Below are 16,169 nucleotides of genomic sequence, written 5' to 3'. Positions count from 1 at the left end.
TTCTTGTGAATATTATACTAGAATTTTACTGTTATTTTAATAAGCCAAGTTTTTTCTTCCTTCATAAAGTATTTTATTTTTCCAAATACATGCAAAGATAGTTTTCAATTCATTTTTGTAAGACTTGATGTTCCAAATCTTTTTCTTTCCCTCTCTTACCTTCTCCCTCCTCGAAACAACAAACAATCTGGTATAGGTTAAATACGTATAATCCATTTAAACATATTTCCATATTGGAATAGACCAAGGATTGTTGTTGTTGTTGTTGGGGTTTGTGTGTGTGTGTGTGTGTGTGTGTGTGTGATGTCAAACATATTATGCAAAAGCATCTTTAAAGAATTTTGGTGCTTCCACCTGTTGGTGAATAACAGAATTGCCGACAATTCAATACTGTTACAAGCATATTAATAGTTAAGATTGCACTTTGAAAATAAGTCTTTGATAAGGCATCAGTTTTGTTTAACAACTATGTATGCTTAACTCTTATAGGAGAAACTCAGTGAAGTCAAGATTAATGAAAGAGTGAAACTATTGGAATAAGAACAAAGGGAAAATTTGGAAGTAATAAATAAAGATGTGGGTGTTCAGACCAGAGGAAGATGTATACCAAGGGAAAAAAAAGGATTCAGTATTCTGAAAGAAAGGTTTTGAGGGAAATTTTGACTTTGTTTAAGTAGAAAGTTAGTGTCAAACTTTACACTTTTACTTTATAGGGAACCATAATAATAAACAATTGCATCTTGATTTGAAAGTAAATAGAGGTTTGGGAGTATATTGATAAGCGATTTTTTTTTTTTGAAATTGTAAGACTCAGATTTGAACAAATTTACAATATTCTCTTAAATGTGATGATTGAGGTAGATTAAAACCTATTATCAGACAGCCAGTTTTAAAATCTTTGATGGTGAATTTACTAGAAATAGTAGATCTCAAATATCAAATTCTAGGAATGAATGGCCCCTTTGAAAGATAATGCTAAACAATTGAAATTGTAAATTAAGATTCTGCGCAATATCATTTGGAAAATTCAGGTATAATTGGATTTATTCTGATATCCTTTTAAGTGAAATGTGCCTGTCTTGATAAGACACTTACGATATCAGAATTTATTCTACTATTTGTCATTTAAGAAACATTGGGAAAATACATGCATCTAGAAATTTGTTCATTTGATATATCAAATAATTCATCTCAGTTTACCAATTTGTAACATTAATAAAGAAAGTGTCTAACATAAATTTGGTCATTTATTTTAATAGACTTACTGTTAAAATGGCAATCTCTGGATTCTTTTGGGTTATAGATTAAATTGTTTTTAAATGATGTGATATTTCTACCATGTTTAAGATATATTGAATTATGTGCCATCTAGGGGAAGGGGTGGGGAAAAGGAAGGAATTGGAATACAAAGTTTTTCAAGGGTTAATGTTGAAGAACTATCCATGCATATGTTTTGAAAATAAAAAGCTTTAATAAAAAAATAAAATAACATGAAACTATTCATTTGGAAATGTAATAAATGATGCTGTTTTTACTGTGATTTTTAAATAGCAAACATTTCTTTAGGATTTAAAATGCAAACTCCTAAGAATTTATGAAATTAGATTTTTTAAACAATAGTGGTTTAGCCTATTTAGTCTAGCATATTTTGAGCTAATCTAACCCTGAATTTAAACTAGTAATCTTTTTGTCTAATGTAATTTCATTTGATTTATGTAATGTATTACTTTTTGCTAATTGGGTTTTTGATGAATTGTGTTTTGTGCTAATACCTTTCTAGACTTTGAAGATTGTGGAATTAAAGTACATTGTAATATGAATGCTTTCCTTGTGTGAAGGTAATTTGGAAATGTATTTCACTGATTAATATCATTTGATTAGTATGGAGTTTTGTTTCATGTTTTAAATTCATGTATCATGTTTCTAAATGTTCTCATATTGTGGATTCTGAGAAACCATTTTACATTAAAAATGCTGTTAAGGGAATAGTAATTTTATATTATTGGAGATTATAACTCCTTTTAATTTAAATACTGTGGAATTATTAGTTTGTCGGAGACTATTGTCATGTTGAAAACCTATTAAGCACTTAATATATTTTAAAAGAGAAGAAAAATTGTTCATCTTATGGAAAAGAAAAGGAGAATGGAAACAAGACCTTGATTGAAAATCTCCTTATTTGCAAACTTGCCAGCTTCAACAAGGTGATGTATTTTCAATCCTGTGAAAGACTGGGGAATGGGATCATTCTTCCCCATTATAAACAATTCTTGATGAGGGCAGGTTTTTTTTTTTAAAGTATGTTCAGAGTATAAAAATAATTTGTGGTTGTGATAATTGTAAGTTATACTTGGAATTATCAGTACTGAAGTTTTATATGTAACCACCTTTGTCTTAATAAACTCCAGTCTTAGAAATGTTTTTGCTTTAAAGGGGTTAGTAAGCAGTATTCACTTTCTATGCAAATTTACGAAATGTGGATGACTTTATTAAATATACCAATTGACTTTTTGTTTCAGGATGAGTTTTAAGCTATGTTTAAAAAGGAGAAATGCTAGAAGAGGGGATGTTAAGTAAAATCTTTTGTGTGATTTTTTTTGGAAGGTTTGATAAACTTTTATTTGCTAATTAATTTATTGAAACAACTTGAGAGTGTGGGAAATGACTCCCTTACTGGGATTACCAAGACTTCGCTGTCTGAGATAAAACCTTTTGGAATCTGAATTTCCTTTTTGAATTTCATTTTCAGGTTTGATGTGCTCTTGAGTCAATGTTTCACTGCTTTAAAAGAAATGCCCACAGATCAAGAGGAGTGACATCTGAGATGGCCAATAGATATCTGACCCTGGGAATAAATTGAGAGGGTGATCTTTGGAAGGCTCAGATAGGACCCTCTTAATTCAGTGTCCCATGTAAGAAATCTTTCCACCTAGTTAACTCTGAGCCTAGCTATAGTATTCTGCCATACACTTGGCTGCTTATACTATTCTCACTGAAATTCAGTAGAACCGAGGATGCTTTATACTGTCTTATATGTGCTAAGTTATTCTGTGCCCTTAAACTTTGGGCTGGAGGACCAGCATTGATGCTGTTATAATCACATTCCTGCTACTTCCTCTTATATCAAATCTCTCTAACCAGGGCAAGTTAAGCTGTATTTTTATAATGAATAAAATAATTTTATAATGAATTGATAATAAGGTTAGGGGTATTCCTTAGGTTTTCTCTTTCACAAGCTTGTTGGCTGAGCTATCTCAGTTATCTTAGAGACATGTTAATCTCCCTTCTGAATTCAGTTCACTGTTTTAGATAGTTTTCCTATTATTTTGCTATGGTTCATCAGTCTTGTAACTCTTTTTCAAATTGCATTAACTACTGTGTTAAAACCTGTTCAAAATTTCCATCTGAAAAATTTCTGTTTATGTATCTTAATGTTGATAATGATTATGTTAAATATTTTATGGATTAGACTGTCGATAAGTGATCATTAAGAAACATGTTTGTTTCCCATGATCAAATGAAGGGAATTGAGAAGATTAAAATTGATTGATATTATCCTGTTTACAAGTAATTGATTTTGTCCTGTAACTGTTTAAGTCATGGTTCTTTATCTCTTAACTTGGTTCAGGGTTCACTTGGCTTGAAATGTTGAATCTAAAAATCTAGTTCTTCTTCCTCAAGAATTTAGCTGATGTTGGAGGATGTGTGAGAAACCAAAGGAATTTGGGCCTGATACCTTTATTCTACCAAGTATCTTTCAAGGATGTCTGTTCAAAAGTATGGGCCAGTATTTTGCACACCTGCATTCATATTTTGAGCACTTCTAAGTCTTATGTGACTTTTTAAAATTAAAATTAAAAAATAAAATTAAAAATTAATACCATCAGTCTTTATAGCTATTGAAAGTACCTAAAAGAATTTCTAGTCATCATCAACTTTCTCATTCTTTTCTAATTAAATGTGACTAACAAAAACCATCTCTGATGATGAGTTGAGATGAATAGACAGCATCATGGGGATGAACATGAATTTGGACACACTTTGAGTGAAAGATGGAAGGGCCTGGTGTGCTATGGATTATAGGATCACAAAGAATAAGACACAACTGAATGACTGGACAATAACTAAACAGCTATAATTTCATTAAGAATAATATTCAAAGGAAACTAGAATTGTATTCTCAATCACCAGAACCCCTTACTTCTTAAAGATAACAGAAATAGAACACACACAAAAAAAGAATTCTCTAACTGTTCAAAAAGAAAATCATCTATCCTAAATATGAGTTATGGTCTGAACCAATGATTTCATACATAAAGGGAGCTCCCCCATGAAGAAACTAACTCTACCAATGTAGATCTGATAACTCTTCACTGAAATGTAAGAATCCCAAGAGTTGCCTGAAGTCCTCAAAGTATGAAATGACTATCCAGTATCATATAGACAATATGTATCACAGGTGAGACCTTAACTCAAATCTTCCTTATACCAAGGTCAGCTCCCTACTCACTGTACTATATACTGCCTCCCTATACTCACAAAAACTCACATTTCATCTCTGCCATCCAGGAGAGTACCATGATATTGAATAATTGTAATTTCAGATCTTCAATTTTACAGTCCTCGAGGTAGTAAAGGTTAAATCAATACCAAAATGATCAAAGCAAATGCAACTATTCCAGTGCCCATTCTGTGGCTTCATTGGAAAATTGTACCACCTGTGAGGTTTTTTTTTTTAATACCCACTTCTATGGGTCTACTTCTATGAAGTCATCATTCATAGAGTGGGCTCTGAGCATGAGAAGCTGACAGAGAATGAATGTCTTTGACATTACCCCAAGAAATTAAACTACGGCAAAATTCAGATTAAAAATAAAATTTGTCTCAATTATATGAATACTTCAGGTCAAAGTATATTCAAAGTAATTTTAAGTGGAAGTCATCAATCAACTGAGAAACTAGGAATTTTAAGAGAAAGCTGGGAGGAGAGAAATGCATTTTAGGCATGGGAGACAGCTTGTGCAAAATCATGAAGGTAAGAGATGACATGTTGATTTCAAACCTGGGAGACTGTTTAGGGGGAATCATTGTGAAATGTGATAGAATGGAAGATAGGGACTCACTGGCACAGGAAAAGCTCAATGAGGAAACTCCTCCTTCTAATTACAAGCTAGTACATGCTTTAACTTATCAGCTTAGAGTAATGCCTAGATCAAAGCTTTTTAAATGTGGGTCACACACTAATACATTGTTGGTGGAATTGTGAATACATCCAACCATTCTGGAGAGCAATTTGAAACTATGCTCAAAAAGTGATCAAACTGCATAACCTTTGATCCAGCAGTGTTACTACTGGGCTTATATCCCAAAGAGAACTTAAAGAAGGGAAAGGAACCCTGTATTGAACTTATACTTTATGTGCAAGAATGTTTGTGGCAGCCCTCTTTGTAGTGGCCAGAAACTGGAAACCGAGTGAATGCCCATCAATTGGAGAATGGCTGAATAAATTGTGGTATATGAATATTATGGAATATTATTGTTCGGTAAGAAATGACTAACAGGAGGATTTCAGAAAGGCCTGGACAGACTTACACGAACTGATGCTGAGTGAAACGAGCAGGGCCAGGAGATCATTATATACTTCAACAACAATATTTATATGATGATCAATTCTGATGGACCTGGCCATCTCCAGCAATGAGATGAACCAAGTCAATTCCAATGGAGCAGTAATGAACTGAACCAGCTACACCCAGAGAAAGAACTCTGGGAGATGACTAAGAATCATTACATTGAATTCCCAATCCCTCTATTTTTGCCCGCCTGCATTTTGGATTTCCTTCACAGGCTAATTGTACAATATTTCAGAATCCAAATCTTTTTGTACAGCAAAATAACTGTTTGGTCATTTATACTTATTGTGTATCTAATTTATACTCTAATATATTTAACATCTACTGGTCATCCTGCTATCTGGGGGAGGGGATGGGGGTAAGGAGGGGAAAAATTGGAACAAGAGATTTGGCAATTGTCAATGCTGTAAAGTTACCCGTACATATAATCTGCAAATAAAAGGCTATTAAAATTTTAAAAAAGAAAGAAAGAAAAATATGGGTCACAATCCCAAATGTGGTTTCTTAACTGAATGTAGGAATCCTGAAATTATGATTTATTATCAACGTTTAATTTGTATACTTAATTTTTAACCTATATACCCAACGATGTGTAAAAATTTCTTGGGTGAAAAGAGTTGTGAATACAAAAAGTTTATGCAGCCCTGATCTGATCTAGATCATTGAGAGTTCAAGTAAGATAGCCAGTATGTGAGAGGCTGAAGAATTGGATCTCTTATCTTCCTCCCTCCAAAGTCCATTCTTTACCCACTATACCAGGTAGCTAACTCATGACTTGAAAATTCAGACTCCCCAGTTCAGCCCCAAGTAGATGAAAATGTAACTGGGAAACAAAATACATTAAAAAAATGATAAAACACAATGTTAATTTGTGATTTTCTAAATCAATTTGTGGTCTGCAGGGATTCATTTCTATTTATTTTACTTCTTTCTCTCTAAGGATGAGTGTTCCTCAGTTCTCTACCCTCAGTTCTATTTTTTTTCCTCTCAAATGTAAATCTCCAACCTTGAAGCTCCCAGGATACTCCATTTCCAACTACACCTAAAGGCCCTGCCAATATTTCAAATCAAAAACTTTCTGAGCTAAATTTACCCTTCCCCACATATCTTCCGGTCCTCCCAATTTACCCATTTTCACTCAATGACACTACCATACTTTCTCCTAATCATCCTGAGTCAAAACATGTTCAACCCCTTCTTTTATAGTACAGGTCTGACCTGCAATCTGACCTCAGACACTTACTAGCAAAGACCGAGTGATCACTTGTTGGGAAGGGTGTAAAGGATATTCCTTTTCAAAGACAGGTTGCGTTGGATAGTCACTGAGGTTCCTTCCCAACTCATGGCTGGACACACCCAATGGCCTGCCATTGCTGCTGGCACCAGGTACCATCTCCCTCTGGCGCTTTTTATCCTCAGGCTTAAGGCAATGCCTGGCATTTAGTAGTAAGCAACTGGGACAATGCTTATTGATTGGTTGATTAATAGCATAAAATACAATTATCTGGACATCTGGCTCCAACCTATTTTTACACTCTTAGTTCATTGCTTCTCTTCACAAATTCCATCTGTGAGATAAATTGGAAGAAAAAGCTAGTCTTCAATCTCATCCTGCCTCTTTCTCCCTCCTCCCTCCCCCACTACGACCTGGAAGTGCCCTCCCCCTCCACCCCTCTAGCCTCAGTTTGCATTCTCCCTAGCTGGATTTGAACTCAGGTTCTGTGACTCCGAATCTAATGTTCTTTCCACTCTGGTGACTGTTTTGTTTTAATTCATAATAAAATACATCTCAATGGAGTTAGATCGTTGCAAGCAAATAGAAGTTCTGGGTACTGGGTACTTCCTCCCCCGCATTTTTCCTCTTCTTCTTTCAAGGGAATGGCATCCTCTGCTCCCTCTCTCCCCAGAAACCTATCTTCCCACTTGAGCCGGAGTCTCGCGCTTCTCCCCTTCGCCCCTGAATCCAGTCTCACCCAGTCTCTTCTGTCCCGCAGAAAGAAAGGGGCAAGAGCTAAGAGGGAGAGGGAGAACATCGCTAAAGCCCATTGCGCGCTGAAAGGCTGAAAGCATAGGATGGGGAAAGGGAGGGGATCATTGCAGAATCCCACGAGGTCTAAGGGATCTCCAAGGCCAGGTGCTGGAAATAGAATCCCCAAGACAATAAACAACTGAAGCAGCCTTCGCACTTTTGCTTAAGACCTCCAGTGACCCGTCGTTCTCCATGTTCCCCGAGCAGCCATTCTATTTTTGGACAGCTCCAAAGGCTCCGAGTTCCCTGATAGCTTGTCTAAATTTGCCTCCTGGCATCTCGCACCCATAGCTTCTGGTCCTATCGAGTAGGATCAAGAAATAAGAGAAAGATGAGGAGGATAGAGGAAGAAAAGAGAAGGACAAAAAAAGGAGGGGAAAGAAGGGTGAGAGGAGGAAGGAAGGAAGAGGAGAAAGATTTAAAAAGGAGGGGAAAGGGGGGAGAGAGGAGAAAAGGGAGGAAGAAGAGGTGGAGGAAAGAAGAGAGAAAGGGAAGAGGGGGAGAATAAAGGTTGAGGTAAAAGTAAGGGAAGTTAGGAAGAAGAAGAGATAGGTGAGAGAGGGAAAGGAAGAGGAGGAGAGAAAAGGAAAAAGGGGAGAGAAGAAATGGAAAGGAAATAAATGAATGAGACCTTTCTAGGATGGCAAGCGAATGTCAGCCCTCCCATACTCATTCTTCTTCTTTCTGAGATGATCCTGGGCAGACCTGTAACTAGAGCTGCAAGAAATCTCTGTTCAGAAAGTACCATAAAGCACCCTGCACAACGCCGAGTCCCGACTACCTTTAAACGACCTGGCGCAGGCACTCCCCAGGACTCCCCTTCCGCCGGTTACCTGCTGGTGAAGCTGCGAACAGCAGCCACGACAAGCAGCTGCAGCACACAAGCTGGATTCCCTCCAAGTGTGTTCGCTCTCATCCTCCGACCCGGTCCTGCAATGTCCCAGCTCTGGGACCGCACCACCTGGGGCTCAGGGGAAGTGGACATGGTAAGTAGCCTACGTTCTTCCCCACTGACCTCGAGTCCCTAATTCCCTCCCCCATCCCGCCCCCCACCCTCTCCTCTTCACTCCCCCCTCATCCCTCTACCCCCCTCAACACACACACCCTGGAACAACAAAGGCAGGGGCGCTGTCGTACCCCCCATTCGATGGCTGGGACAGAGGAGTTGGAATACTCAACTAACAATGGGAGAGCCGGCTGCCAGTCCCATAGAAACGTGCCGGCGTCGCTCCCCACTCTAGGTTATGGTGGAAGGTCAGGGAGTGCTTACATCTGTCGCAGCCAGCCGCCTCCTCCGCCCCCCCCTTCAGCTCTGGAAAGGGGTCTCCCTCCCCCCATCCATACTTTTAAACCAGGGATTCTTTCCTGGGGACCCATGGACCTCTTCCACGGTTAGAATTTAGGAGTGAATTTGGATGGAAAATAGATGATAGTTTTCTTTGCACTAATCTGGAGGTGAAATTTAGCATTTTCTTCAATTATTTACAGCCATGATTCCAAGGGGCGAGCCCTACTGGTTTCCCCCACCACCTCACCCCTCTCCCAAACAACTCCTTCACTCAGGTTTGGTTCTGAAGCCTCCAAAGGATCCCAAGACACACACAACTGCCGGAGCCTAGTCTTAGAAACAGTCCAAAGCCCTAAAGTCTTAAGGAAACAGACTAATTAGAGAGTTTGGAATGGAGCCTTTTTCCCTTGGACCCATATGACCCTTCTAGAACTCTGTACAATCAATACTGAAGCAGTAGTTAAGCAGCTTCTAGGTGACAGGCTCTGTGCTGGACCTCCCCCCTTCCCCCCCACCCCCCAAGTGTTCCGATCCTTCCAAAGATACCTTGGGGATTATACTCCTGCCTACAATATACTGACCTGTCTGCTGGTGAGAGAGCTCCAGGACAGACCGATACTGCCATTCTCCTCCTTCCCAATGGGGACTTTAGTTAGGAAGCTTTTCTAGGTTTCAAGTTTCAATTTGTCTCGTCAACGTAGCCTCTTTATTCCTGGTCCTGGTCTCCCAGGAGAAGCAGAATCAAACTAATCTTTCTTCTATAAAGGTTCTCCAAATACTTGAAAATAAGGATTATGGGTCTTCTAAATCTTCTTGTTTCTAGCCTAAAGATTCCCAGGCCCTTCAAATGATTCCCATGTGATACATCTCTGTTCTTTTGAGGTTCCCAGGATCCAGATTTACCATCTAATGCAAAAGTTAAATTTACCTACTTAATTGTAGGTAATTAATTGTAATCATTTCTCAATGATTTCAATGTCTGCTCACAGCTTTTCCACCCTAACCTCAGCTGTCAGGATTTCAACATATATAGACATCCCTGACTCCTTTTCATTACTTGCAGAGGTCCCCTCCTGACCACAAAAAAGCCATTCCTTCCCACTTCTTTCACCTGTCTCCTGGCCTGATCTCCCTTCAGGGCTAAGAGAAAAAAAATATTCCAGTTGTTACCTACCTCACACTGGTACCCTCCTCTGAATTGTTTCACAACTCATCTTGAGACTGAATGCCTCGGGATGCTAATAAGCTTCCTGAATTCATTCAAATTATTAACTTCTTCTCAGTCATATACTACTCACCCCATTGATCTCAAATTCCAAACTGTCTTCAAACAAATCCCATTCTCCATCCCTCACTACTCACTTCTTCACATCCCCCTCAACCACACAGCCTGTCCCATGTCTAAAGTTCTTCATTTCCTCCATTGTGCTCTCCAGAATGCATACTCTCTAATTAACTCGATTTAACTCTATATAATTTTTGCCACTATTTTACCTACTAGTTCTCATGGAGACCTGACTCCCTCCTGATGAAACAGTCTCTTTGGCTACATTTTCCAGGACTGTGTGTACTTTCAGTCATACTCCCCAATCAACAGCTGGAGTAGAGGAATTGGAATGCTCATTATCTTTCTAGCCTCTCTCTCTGCTTCCATCACTCAGTAATTTCTTCTTTTTAAAGATTCACTCAATATTAGTTTAATTTTTGGCAGCTGTTGCCTATCAACCATTAGGATATTCCCCTTCTGAATGAACTCAGTGTCTAGCTCACAGTCTGTCCTCAGGCTAGGGGGACCTCAAAATAGATACTAATACTCTTTAAAGCAAAAGTGTGACTGTGGCAGAGAAGAGAGATAATGGCAGGACCATCAGCTCTATGGGTATTTTGGAGCAGAAGATCTAGTCTGAGGGAAGTCCTATGAAAAAAGCTGGCTCTTTACTCCACTTCCTCTTCTGAAGCCTATGTATCCACAGATGTTACACAATAATCTACTATTTCATTATCCAAATGGTTTTCACTAAATTGAATTTTGTCTCAATCTCAAAGGAACCAAAGATTAACAATATACATATATGTTTGTGTGTGTGTGTAATGTAAAGTTAGTCACAGAGCCCAGTTTCTGTCAAAATGTTAGAGATTTTCCTACTGGAGGCTCAGAGCAATTGTAATTGAATTAATAATTTTTAAACTAAAATAAACGTCCTAATGTTAAAGAGGAAGGAACCACATGGATGGACCTTAAGAGCTATTATATTGCCTTGACTTAAAATTAGTTAATGATAACAGACTATTAAGAAAAAATGCCTTCCTCATCACTACTAATGGGAGAAATGTAAATTAAAATAATTATTTTTATTTTATTAAATTATTTTATTAAAGTAAAGCTCTAAAATTGGCAAAGATGATAAAAAAGGAAAGTGATAAATGTTAACAGAGTTGGGAGGAAAAGCACATTGATGTACTGTTGGTGGACCTGTGGATGGTTACAACCATTTCAGAAAACAATTTGGAATTATACACAAAAGTTACTAAGCAGTGTGTGCCTTTTGACCCAATTATACCATTGTTATGCCTATATTCAAAAGAGATCAAAGAAAAAAGGAACAATCCTTTATGTACAAAATTATTTATAGCAACTTTTTGTGATAGCAAAAACCCCTGGAAACCATTATGCCCCACAATTGAGAAATGGTTAAATAAGTTGTGGTATATGAATGAGCTAGAAAACTATTGCAATGTAAGAAATGAGTAAACAGATGACTTATACAAACTAATGCAGAATGGAGTGAGTAGAACCAAGAAAACAATTTAAACTGGAACAGAAATATTATAATAAATGAAAATGAAAATGAAAATCTGGAGGGGATTTTTAAAAACTGAAGAACAAAATGAACAGATCTAGGCCAAATTAAATAATGACAATATAAGAACATATAACTTAAAAAGCTATAAGATCTTTGATGATTACAATGAACTCTCATGATTCCAAAGGACCAATGATGAAACATCCCATCCAGAGATGAGATAGATTTAGGGTGTGGAATGAAACATGGACATTTTTGTATACAACCATTAAAGAAATTTATTTTTTTTCTTAACTTATCCAAATTTGTCACAAGAAATTTGCTTTTTCTTTTCCATTGGAGTGGGAAATAGGAGAAAGAAAATTAAAAAATTAATAGAGGGTAAGTGCCACAGATGAAGAATGTTGCATGTCTTTTCAAATGAGGTAACTGTGTTATTAATTATACTTTGTGTGAGGGATGAGGAAGACCCTTACCCAAAATGACGACTCAGAGATCACTCAGTAGAAAGCAGAAAAGTGGTGTATTAAAACCTCCGGAGTATGAGCCGTCCCATCACAAGATAAGAAAGAGAAAGCTCATGGTAGGAGGCTAAAGAAGTAGTAAAGATACACAGCTTTTATACAAGAGATTACAACATAAGAAAGAGAGCATTGAGAAGGGGAGAGGGAGGCATCTAATTGGTTATTGCTATCTGGAGAGATTGGAATGGAAGGTTTCTGTTTCTCCAAAATCTGATTTCTAGGAAACAGAAAATCAGGCCTTCAGGCTTAATCAAGCAGATAGTGGTCAAGCTAATAGACTAAATATCAATAAATGTCAAATACTGATAAATATCAGTTTAGGTTAAGCAAATGTTTCTAGCTGGCCAAGGCTCAAGTAAATATGGGTCTACACATATTATACAGGTCATAGGGAAAACAGAAATAATGAAAATAAAATACAGAAAAAGAATTCATACATTCCTGTAAGTTCTTCACCTTATCTCTCTATTCCACACAATTGTTAGAAAAGATTTTTCATGAAATGGGAGGAGTAAGCATTAAATGTAATGTAGCGACAACATATCAATAAAACAAATTATATATATATATTTTTAAAATAAGATATTACATTAGGAAATATTTTTTTTAATCCACTTTGCTTTTAATACTTATGTGAGCTTCATTTGAATGTCTCTGGATTTCCTTGATTTTTTGTATGCTCCAAGTCTTGATGAAATGCCAATGTATAATGACATCTGAGAATAGTAATATTTGGAGACTTTGACATTAAATAGAACATTTTTTTGGACTATGTTCAGGAAATCTTTGAGACTAGTAAACATCTTAGGTGAACATGTCTGTTCTCTTTTGCCAAGACTAATTTTGTTTTTACTTGCACTGACAAGTATAGAGATATTTAAATAAATGGCTAAGAGCAAAAGCAACTGAAACAAAAACACAGATGCAAGTAGAAACAAAGAAAAACACCAAGAGCTTGTGTACCTATAGCCTCTGTTATTTGCTCATTTTAACTCTGGCCCAAAAATTGTGTGTCAATTTTAACATGGAGTCACCACTATTTCCCTCATCCTTTTCTTTAGTCCTTCTTGACTTGCTTTCATAAGTATTGAATTTACAAAGTCTTTCTCCAAGGCCTTATTATACTGAAGGTGAGTAGAGCATCTTGAAAATTTTTCTACAAGCAAGAAAGACTTCTGAAAACAGATTGTGACTGTATGTGTGTGTATACATGCATACACACACACGCACACACACACACACACATATATATATAGGATGAGGTCTTCAATGTTGGGTACAGTTAGCAGAGAAACTGAAAAAGTGACAAAAATTACTGAAAGAGGCAGAGAGGAGGCACTGGTAGAGATCAGTCTAGCTCTGCAGTTCCACCCTCTGGGGAGGTCGTTTAGTCAGAAATCCAAGTTATGTCAAACCCCTGATGCCCACCCTCTGTGGGGGTCTTGGGCAGCCTCACCTGGCCATGCCCTATTGGACATTTCAGGGCTGGTTAAATGGTGCAGTGGACAGAGCACCAGTGCTGCATTCAAGATGACCTGAGTTCAAATTCAGCCTCAGACACCATTTCCTAGCTGTGTGATCCTAGGCAAGTCACTTAACCCAATTGCCTCAGAGGGGAAAAAACTACAAATAAGAAGTCCCAGTCATGTCTCTGAAGCTAAATTCTCCCTATAAATTTACTTATGGCCCACCAGATGGCAGCTGCTTCCTTTGAGTCAGTCGGCCCTCGATGTCTTTCTCCTTACCCCCTCCTCCATGCCACATGGTGTCTCTCCTAATTCCCCTGTGCTTCTCAGCCTCAGTTCACCTCCTTACAGCTAACTCCCTTTTTTAGGCTGCTGAGTCCCTTTTAGAATGTAGCCTGCCAGCTAAAGGCCTGTCCCAGCCTCGTGAAGAGTTACCTTTCTCTTGGTGAGTGCCAAGTTCCTTTAGGGAACTTGCCCTTTTCATCATTAACCATTAAACCTCTTTGCTATGCTCTCTCAATTCCATTTATATTTGCCATTCCTGGTGTCTGTTGTGTCCCTTCATTTTGTCTGTAACCTCTCTCCCTAAATAAATCTAACTTTTGCCAGAGAGAATGGCCATTGCAAATTCTTCTCATGACCGAAGCCCAGCTTTTGGTGCCTTCCATCATCTGGTGTCTACATCAGCCCCATCGTGTGTGTGTGTGTGTGTGTGTGTGTGTGTGTGTGTGTGTGTGTGTGTGTGAGAGAGAGAGAGAGAGAGAGAGTGAATGTATGTGTGAGTGTGTGTGTATGTATTTTATAAACTCATTTTTTGTTGTTGAATCACGTACAATTCATCATGACCCCATTTGGGTTTTCCCAGAAAAAATACTAAGAGGGGGTGTTGCCATTTCCTTCTCCAGCTCATTTTATGGATGAGGAAACTGAGGCAGACAGGGTGAAATGACTTCCCTAGGTTCCCATAGCTAGTAAAAGTATCTGAGTCTGGATCTGGACTCCTATCTTCCTGAACCCAGGCCCAGTGCTCTATCTGCCATAGAGCCACCTAGCTACCCTGAGCTTTCTTGGAGCCTTCAGGGAAGACCGAACCCTCTGGTGTGAGCTCCTGTTTTATAGGGCTGTTCATCCATCTTTGGGGGCCACCTGATTCATCCAACTCTCACCTGTGGCTCCCAAAAGCTATAGCATGCCCAGCCACAATCTGGTAAATAATTTCAGCAGAAGCAGGAGATCATTGTACACAACATCAATATTATACGACGATCAAATCTGATGGACGTGACTCTTTCCAACAATGAGATGACTGATGGCAATTTCAATGATCTCGTGATGAAGAGAGCCATCTGCACTCAGAGAGAGAACTGTGGGAACTGAGTGTGGATCGCAACACAGCATTCTCACTCTTTTCGTTATTGTTCGCTTGCATTATGTTTTCTTACTCATTTACTTTTTTAAAATCTGATTTCTCTTGTGTAACAAGAAATTGCATAAATATGCTTATATATGTTGGATTTAATATATATTGTAACATGTTTAACATATTGAATTGCTTGCATCTAGGAGAGGGGATGGGGAGAAGGAGCAGAAAATCTATAACACAAGGCTATGCAAGGGTCAATGTCAAATTATCTGTGCATGTGTTCTGAAAATAAAAAGTTTTATTAAAAACATTTAAATAATTTCAGCAGATGGGTTAAACCTGGTTGGGGGTAGCCTCTGGCCTCAGACCTGTTGGTGAGTTGAGTTGTATCTGCTCCAAGAATGTGAAGACTTCTCCTGGTGCAAAAGGCAGGTGAGGACAATTTGTTCCAACACCTATGAAGTTGGCTGAAGCAAATACTGTGGGATACTTAGAGCTTGGTCACATATCAAAGGAGCCAAGGTTAGTCATGCTTCAGGCCATTGCCAGTTGTCCTGACTTTTGTTTCAACACTGGACCTGGAAAAGGGAGTAAGGCTAATGTCTTCAAGCAATTCTGCCTTCTTTGAATCCAATTCATGGTCAAGTCATCACCCCATGTCACTGGTCCTCTTGAAATGAAGAATGAACACAATTTATTAGTTCATAAATCTAGGCTGAAAGGGACCTCATTAGCCTGTCTACATAAGGAGAGGATCCTTTTGGGTAGACTGGCCACTTGGTGAAGACAAATAAAAATGTCCCCCAGTCCTAAGGTCCTCTTTTGTTTCTGCAGAGATAGTGACAAAATAATGGAAAAGGAGGCACAAAAGTGTTAAGAATCATACAGTTTTTATAAAGATTCTCTTTAGATGCTCTAAAAATGAGATCTTTACTATATGATGATCAATTCTGATGGACGTGGCCCTCTTCAACAATGAGATGAACCAAATCAATTCCAATAGAGCAGTAATGAACTGAACCAGCTACACCCAGAGAAAGAACTCTGGGAGATGACTATGAA

The 16,169-nt window shown here is 38.0% G+C and overlaps 1 protein-coding gene across 2 annotated transcripts in view; it reads right to left on the bottom strand.

Moving 5' to 3' along the window:
* The window catches only part of C4H1orf141 (chromosome 4 C1orf141 homolog), a 58,626-nt gene extending 49,931 nt beyond the window's left edge, over positions 1-8,695 (bottom strand). Inside the window, exon 1 of one of the 2 annotated variants that reach the window (XM_051999471.1) lies at positions 8,496-8,695. The gene's annotated coding sequence lies outside the window, so the exon portion shown is untranslated. The remainder of the gene's footprint in view (positions 1-8,495) is intronic. The other variant, XM_051999470.1, reaches the window with a different exon arrangement.
* Positions 8,696-16,169: the final 7,474 nt, after the last annotated feature.

This window comes from Antechinus flavipes, chromosome 4, assembly GCF_016432865.1.
Source record: "Antechinus flavipes isolate AdamAnt ecotype Samford, QLD, Australia chromosome 4, AdamAnt_v2, whole genome shotgun sequence".
NCBI lineage: Eukaryota > Metazoa > Chordata > Mammalia > Dasyuromorphia > Dasyuridae > Antechinus > Antechinus flavipes.
The sequence above is the reverse complement of the archived record's forward strand: the minus strand, read 5'-3'. Positions and strand labels throughout refer to the sequence as shown.